Here is a 9,181-nt window from a genome sequence, read left to right as displayed (position 1 = left end):
TATATATATATATATATATATATATATATATATATATATATATATATATCATTTATATATATAATCATTACTTCGTTGACCTCCTCCTGTTACAACACTATTATCATTCTCGCCTTAGTAATTAGCAAAACATCACAAGAGTAAATGAGCAAATACTTGATAACGAAGTTTACCATGAAAAAAAAAAACTTGAATATACTTGAATATACTATGGTCTAAGGTAATGAAGATTTTGCTAAATCAGTACACGGTATATATATATATATATATATATATATATATATATATATATATATATATATATATATATATATATATATATATATATTTATATATACTATATATAATATATATCTATATATACATATATATATAATATATATATATATATATATATATATATATATATATTATATATATATATATATATATATATAATATATATATATATATATATATATATATATATATATATATATATATATATATATTATATATATAAAATTATAAAATATATATATATATATATATATATATATATATATATATAATATATATTATATATATATACCGTGTACTGATTTAGCAAAATCTTCATTACCATAGACCATAGGCATAATCCTTTATTTTAAAACTTTTTTTCGGAAACGAACACAAATGTATATATAGACCTTTCGCAGACATAACTTCAGTCTAAACTCATTTCCAGGTAGCGAACGAAATGCCACTTAATCGTTTCCATATGTTCCCATATTCAAAACATGGCTGAGATTTTCCCCCCCTTTTTATTCCTTCCTCCTGTGTCTTTCATTTCGTCTTTCATTTCCAAGAGCCCCGGAATGAAATTAAGCTTAACTTTTTTTGAAGTTCATTCGGCCGTGTTGAGGAAAGTTTCCTCCATAAGCGAACTTCCATCTTTTCCGTGGGTTCCTCGTCTCTGGATGCGAAGGGGGGAAATTACCCAAAATATGGCACCCTTGATGGGTATTTTAAAGTGCTTCTTTATATTCCCTCGGAGATGACTTTTTAAATTACCCACAATATGGCAGCCTTGATAGTTATTGTACAGTGCTCCTTTATATTCCCTCTGAGACAGATTGTTAAATTACCCAAAATATGACAGCCTTGATAGCTATTGTGAAGTGCTCCTTCATATTTCCTCGGAGATTGATTGGAAAATTACCCAAAATGTGGCAGCCTCGAACTAGTTATTTTAAAGTGCTCCTTCATAATCCCTCCGAGACAGATTGGAAAATTACCCAAAATATGACATCCTTGATATGTGTTGTAAAGTGCTTCTTCATATTCACTCTGAAATAGATTTGAAAATTACCTAACATACGGCAGCCTTGAATTATTGTTAAGTGCTCCTTCATATTCCCTCGGAGATAGATTGGAACCAGTTGCCTGTTGAGTGAGAAGGTGAAGGTATGTTTTGGTATCAAGTATATGCTATCATTTACGCCAGTGGTTACCAAACTGGGGACGATGTAGCAGAATGCAGGAGGCCATATTTAAGGATATCTATCTATAAAACCAGAGGAGATATGTGGGTAGGCAGCCAGTCGAGGCATCTTGTGGGCGGTGGGCCATGGACACGTATCCTGTATGAAACTGTGTGAAAAGTCGGTAACTAATACAAAAAGTTTAGGAACCACTGCTTTAGGCCCCGTTCACACGGTCGAGCTATGGTCGACGAACTTTGTCCGATGTGACGTTAGGAGTGAAGAAACAGCGGGAAAAGTCAGAACTTTACTGCAGTTTCTCCGCTTCTGACGTCACATCGAACAAAGTTCGTTCGTCGAGCAAAGCTCGGCCGTGTGGACAGGGCCTTACACAGACACATTTGTCATGTCAGTCTCCCGCCATGCCACCTACTAATTATGAATAACTCAGTTTCCTGGTTGTGGAATTTTTTTTTCTTTTATGTAATTCCTATAACCTCTTTAGAATGACATGGAGACTAAGCTGATGAACATAATCTACAATTACATTGTGAGGAAATAGGAATCCTACTAATCCTACTGCTTCGTGTCTTCTACCTTTTAATAATTTCGACATGTTCAATCAAAACATACTATAGACTTAGGATTAGCCTAAAATTAAAGAGTGTACAATGGCCAATATATGGTTTGGCTTATCTTTTTGTCTATCAATGATATATAAAAGATTAGTTTTTCACTTTTATTTTACAAAGAAACTTTTTAGAAGTTTATAAAAAATGTGGCAAATCTGTAATTGTTTGAAATGCTAGCTAATGTCTAATATTTAATGCCAGGACAATGATAGGTTTATTTTCATATACTTTGTACGAGGAACTTTCCTTGAGCATCAGCAAATTCATTTGTTCATTGATAAGTTTTATTAATTTAGGTTTCCTGTGTCGACGGTAAATCTTCTGCTATACATCAAACTTCACAAAGTAAGAACCTTTTTATTAACATTATGACGTAAAGTTACAGTATCCGATTGAATGGCTACAAATATGCATTAGATGCAAACGCATACGTAATCTGATTTATTGTTAATAAAAAATGACAGTGTTATGACCCTTCTCAAACGGCTAACTTTAAACCAAAAAACAAATACACTTTCTTTCTAACAGGTGTTCCCCAAAGTTAAAGACAGAGGGTGAAAATTATAATCAGTGTGCCAATATTAACAGTGAGGGATAACAAATACCAGATAAAATACTAAAGTTTATTACAAAGTCGTTAAAGTTGGGAATGATTAACAGAACCACTGAAAATACAATAAAACGTGAATGCCAATTACACAATGAAAAAATTCAAGAAATTAACCTACACAGTTAATGGCAAAAAATAAAACATACCAAATAAAGACGGGTTCTGAAAGGGAAAGGAAATGTCTGCCAGATAAAAGCCTAACAATTTACAATACTAATGAAAACTCACTTTTCTAAACACGGTGTCATCAAAAGTCTAACCCTGCACAGGGATCCTCCTGGAGTAAGCAGACACTGCTGGACCATAGGGCGTGACAGCAGCGGACAAATTAGACAGGGATAGCTTGTCCCACAACACTTCAGGTTCCGCTCACAAAGGCTACAAGGCAGGAATAGCTTGTCTCGCAATACTTCAGGATTCCCAATCAGGCCTGACCACAATACAACCGGCCTGACCACAATACAACAAACCTGACCACAATACAACCGACAAATCCCTCAGCATTAATAAAATCATAAGGACTTAAACCTGCACTCGGCGAGGTCCCAGGGGCAAATATTGGCCCAAGGATACAGCAAGTGGAGAAGAAATAGCGTTGTAGAAAACTCCACCTCAAAATAGAGAAAATTCTTCCAGGAATGCGGAAAAAACTTGCTGTAGTCACAGAGAAATCGTATAAACAGGAATGCCAGAATCCGACTGCCATACCTGTGCACAGGTACTTCCAGAGTCACCTCGGAATACTCCAAGGAAAACGAAAACAGGACTCTGGGAATAAACAGGCTAAGGATTAAAAAAAACAGGAATGAAAACTCAAAATAACGCTGAGGAAGAAAACTTAAAACCCTGATGGGGATACTATAGTAAATGACAAATTAGGGTGAACTAGAGATAATGAATCTAAACCAAAACAAAACGAAAAGGGCAAAGTTCTAACAGACAGTATCTCTCTCTCTCTCTCTCTCTCTCTCTCTCTCTCTCTCTCTCTCTCTCCATATGACGTACGCATAACACAGTCACCATCAATTGATGGTGATTTTTTATATTTTTATACATATTAATGTAAATGCAAATTGTCGTTCTTTCAATATACACACATTTATATATAATATATATATATATATATATATATATATATATATACATATATATATGATATATATATATATACATATATATATACATATATATATATATATATATATATATATATATATATATATATATATATATATATATATATATATATATATATGTACAAACCTATATGCATACATTCTAGCATACACTTACATACATTTTATATATATATATATATATATATATATATATATATATATAATATATATATATATATATACAAACCTATATGCATACATACTAGCATACACACACATACATTTATGTATATATATATGTATATATATATATATATATATATATATATATGCATATATATATATATATCTATATATATATATATATATATATATATATATATATATATATATATATATATATATATATATATATATATATATACAAGTGACAACTCATATAGCAAACACCATTTCTCGTGTACGAACAGAACTGTGACGAGACCAAATTGAAAGGGGATTATTGAAAATTGATTTGCTGTCACGAGAATTTACATCGGTGAATATTAATGTCAATTGTCGGTGATCATATTCGAGATGACATTGTTAGGGAGTGATGGCTTTGTGAGCTGGGGTGGCTCTTAGTTATTATTAGTTAATTATTATTATTATTTATTATTATTGATTATTACAATTATTATTATTAATTATTATTATTATTATTATTATTATTATTATTTTTTTTTTTTTTTTTTTTTTTTTTTTTTTTTTTTTGCTCTATCACAGTCCTCCAATTCGACTGGGTGGTATTTATAGTGTGGGGTTCCGGGTTGCATCCTGCCTCCTTAGGAGTCCATCACTTTTCTTACTATGTGTGCCGTTTCTAGGATCACACTCTTCTGCATGAGGCCCGGAGCTACTTCAGCCTCTAGTTTTTCCAGATTCCTTTTCAGGGATCTTGGGATCGTGCCTAGTGCTCCTATGATTATGGGTACGATTTCCACTGGCATATCCCATATCCTTCTTATTTCTATTTTCAGATCTTGATACTTATCCAATTTTTCCCTCTCTTTCTCTTCAACTATGGTGTCCCATGGTATTGCGACATCAATGAGTGATACTTTCTTCTTGACTTTGTCAATCAACGTCACGTCTGGTCTGTTTGCACGTATCACCCTATCCGTTCTGATACCATAGTCCAGAGGGATCTTTGCCTGATCGTTTTCTATCACTCCTTCAGGTTGGTGCTCGTACCACTTATTACTGCAAGGTAGCTGATGTTTCTTGCACAGGCTCCAGTGGAGGGCTTTTGCCACTGAATCATGCCTCTTTTTGTACTGGTTCTGTGCAAGTGCCGGGCATTCACTTGCTATGTGGTTTATGGTTTCATTTTTCGTATTGCACTTCCTACATATGGGAGAGATGTTATTTCCGTCTATCATACTTTGAACATATCTGGTTCTTAGGGCCTGATCTTGTGCCGCTGTTATCATTCCTTCAGTTTCCTTCTTTAGCTCTCCCCTCTGTAGCCATTGCCAATTGTCATCGCTGGCTAGTTCTTTAGTCTGTCTCATGTATTGTCCGTGCATTGGTTTGTTGTGCCAGTCCTCTGTTCTTTCTGTCTTTCTCCTGTCTCTGTATATTTCTGGGTCTTCGTCTACTTTTTTTTATTAGTCCTTCTTCCCATGCACTCTTTATAGGCCCTCTGTCTTCACTGGTTTTCAGGATATTGTCCCAGTGCTCTGTTTTCGATGTTGACGCAGTCCTCTATACTTAGTAGTCCTCTCCCTCCTTCCTTTCGTGTTATGTATAGTCTGTCCGTATTTGCTCTTGGGTGTAGTGCTTTGTGTATTGTCATTTGTTTCCTGGTTTTCTGATCTATGCTGCGGAGTTCTGCCTTCGTCCATTCCTGCGCTGTATCTGATTACTGGCACTGCCCATGTGTTTATGGCTTTTATCATATTTCCGGCGTTGAGTTTTGACTTGAGTATCGCCTTGAGTCTCTGCATATATTCTTTCCTGATCGTGTCCTTCATCTCTTGGTGTTTTATATCTCCTCCTTCCATTATTCCCAGGTATTTGTATCCTGTCTCATCTATGTGTTTGATGTTGCTCCCCATCTGGTAGCTTTATCCCTTCAGTTCTCGTTACTTTGCCTTTTTGTATGTTGACTAAGGCGCATTTTTCTATTCCAAACTCCATCCTGATGTCCCCAGATACAATCCTTACAGTCTGGATTAGGGTATCTATTTCCTTGATGCTCTTACCATACAGCTTGATGTCGTCCATGAACATCAGATGGTTGATTCTGTTGCCTCTTTTCTTGAGTTGGTACCCGGCATCCATCTTCTGTAGTACTTTTGTCATGGGAATCATGGCTACTACGAAGAGTAGTGGGGACAGTGAGTCGCCCTGGAAGATCCCTCTCCTGATATTAACCTCTGCTAGTCTTATTCCAGAGCTTGTAAGTATTGTATTCCAGTTGCGCATTGTATTTTTGAGGAAGCTGATGGTATTTTCCTCTGCCCCATATATTTTCAGGCATTCTATTAGCCATGTGTGTGGTATCATGTCGAAGGCTTTCTTATAGTCTATCCATGCCATGCTTAGGTTGGTTTTCCTTCTCCTACTGTTCTTCATTACCATTTTGTCTATCAGGAGCTGGTCTTTTGTGCCCCTACACTTCCTTCTGCAGCCTTTCTGTTGGTGGGGGATGGCTGTTTGTCGTCTCCTCCTAGGTAGTTGTATAGCCTTTCACTGATGATACCTGTTAGTAACTTCCACATTATGGTAGGCAGGTGATAGGCCTGTAGTTACTGGCTATATTTCCCTTACTCTTGTCTTTTTGTACTAAGGATGTTCTTCCTGTGGTCATCCATTTGGGTGCTTGGTGATTTGAGATACAATGCTGGAGTTGTTCTGCTATTCGTGGGTGTAGGGCCTTGAAGTTTTTGAGCCAGTATCCATGGACTTCATCGGGACCTGGGGCTTTCCAGTTTGGCATTTTCTTTAGTTGGTGTCTGACTGTGAATCTTTGTTTTATTCTCCCTGTTTCTTCTTCCTTGACTTCCTGGAGCCATGTTGCATGTTTGTTGTGTGATACCGGATTGCTCCATATGTTTTCCCAGAGTCTCTTACTTGTTCGGCTTCAGGAATTTCTGGGTGGTTGTCTTCCCCTCTTAGTTGGCTGTATAGTCTTTTCTGGTTAGTTCCGAATAGTTTGTTCTGTTGGTATCCCTTATTCCTGTTCATGTACCGTTGGATCTTGTGTGCTTTGGCCTTAAGCCTCTGTTTTTTACATCTTCTATTGTGTTGTTTAGTCCCTCTCTTGTACTTTGTATTTCTCGTTGAGTTCCTCCCTTGTTTTTTTCTTGCTTTTTTTTAGCCTTTTTCCTGCCATCTCTTTCAGTTTACTCAAGTCAGATCTCATCACCATGATTTGCTTTTCCAGGCGCCTTTTCCAAGGAGGTTGCTGTTTTGGTTTCTGTTGGGTTGGTTGTGACGGTGGTGTTGGTGTTCGAATCCCCATCAGTTCTGCTACTAATCTTGCTCCTGCATATGTTAAGTTATTTGTTTCTGTGATACTGGTGGTGTGTATTAGGCCATTATTTCATTGACCTCACTTGTTTTCTCCCTTAATTTCTTGTTGTTGTAGGCTTTCATGGAGGGGATTTTTGTTCTCTCTGTATCTGGCTCCATCCATTGTCTAATCTTTTTCTACCCATTCCGTCCTCTCTGTTACTTCGTCGGTGTTTCTTCGTGTGTCGTTGTTTGATACCTCATCCTCCCTGTCGTCTTCTGTGGCATCGTCTCTCAGTTCGTCTTCGTGTAATTCGTTGTCGTGTGACATTTCCCTTTCCAGTTCTTCTCTTTCTGTTGGGGAGAGCCAGTTCTTTTTCTGTATGTTCCTTACTTGGTCTGCCAGCCTCTGCTCTGTTTGGGGGGTGTTATTCCTCTCATTCCAGATGTTGACCAATCTTCTTCTATATCCTATCTCCGTCGGGTTGCTTCTGATGTAGCATCTCCATATTTCCTTATTTTCTTCTCTTGTCCATTTCTTCCTTTTTGCCTCTGTAGCTCCAATCTCAGGCTGTTGATTACTGTCGTTGTGGTGATCAGTTGCTGGATGACGACCTCCAAGTACCTGACCGTCTTCCCTACAATTGGGTTGAATACCTGGTTGCCGGACGAAGCTCCTCTGTTGCCAGAGGTTCCATTTACGTCGTTGTCGTTTATTCCTTCATTTCTTTCCATCATGCTGAGTTTTTGCTATTTAACCCATAGCTGGACCCTACCCCATCAGGGATAGGTACTCATTTACAGCTGAGTAGACTGAGGAAATTATGGTAAAGATCCTTTCCCAAGGAATCAACGCCGAGGAGAGCGGTCACCCATCCAACGACTGACCAGCCCCAATGTTGCTTAACTTGACTTAAGTCTATTGACGACCTAACCCACTCCTCCACGGCGCGGCGCCACATTTATTATTATTATTATTATTATTATTATTATTATTATTATTATTATTAATTATTATTATTATTATTATTATTATTATTTAATTGAAAATAATGGCAAAAATGACGGAATTGATTTTATACAAAATTCTCTCAATTCTTCCAATGACCATTTTTTTTTTTTTTTTTTTTTTTTTAGTTTTTTTTTTTTTTTTTTTTTTAAATAAAATCAATTATGTAAATTCTGCCAGCATTTTCAATAAAACATGTTTGACAGTAGGTCTGTTTCCAACATACTCATATTATTATTATTATTATTATTTTTATTTTTATTTTTTTTTTTTTTTTGCTCTATCACAGTCCTCCAATTCGACTGGGTGGTATTTATAGTGTGGGGCTCCGGGTTGCATCCTGCCTCCTTAGGAGTCCATCACTTTTCTTACTATGTGTGCCGTTTCTAGGATCACACTCTTCTGCATCAGTCCTGGAGCTACTTCAGCCTCTAGTTTTTCTAGATTCCTTTTCAGGGATCTGGGATCGTGCCTAGTGCTCCTATGATTATGGGTACGATTTCCACTGGCATATCCCATATCCTTCTTATTTCTATTTTCAGATCTTGATACTTATCCAATTTTTCCCTCTCTTTCTCTTCAACTCTGGTGTCCCATGGTATTGCGACATCAATGAGTGATACTTTCTTCTTGACTTTGTCAATCAACGTCACGTCTGGTCTGTTTGCACGTATCACCCTATCCGTTCTGATACCATAGTCCCAGAGGATCTTTGCCTGATCGTTTTCTATCACTCCCTCAGGTTGGTGCTCGTACCACTTATTACTGCAAGGTAGCTGATGTTTCTTGCATAGGCTCCAGTGGAGGGCTTTTGCCACTGAAATCATGCCTCTTTTTGTACTGGTTCTGTGCAAGTGCCGGGCATTCGC

The sequence above is a fragment of the Macrobrachium nipponense genome, chromosome 23, assembly GCF_015104395.2.
Source record: "Macrobrachium nipponense isolate FS-2020 chromosome 23, ASM1510439v2, whole genome shotgun sequence".
NCBI lineage: Eukaryota > Metazoa > Arthropoda > Malacostraca > Decapoda > Palaemonidae > Macrobrachium > Macrobrachium nipponense.
This window is presented reverse-complemented; position numbering follows the sequence as displayed.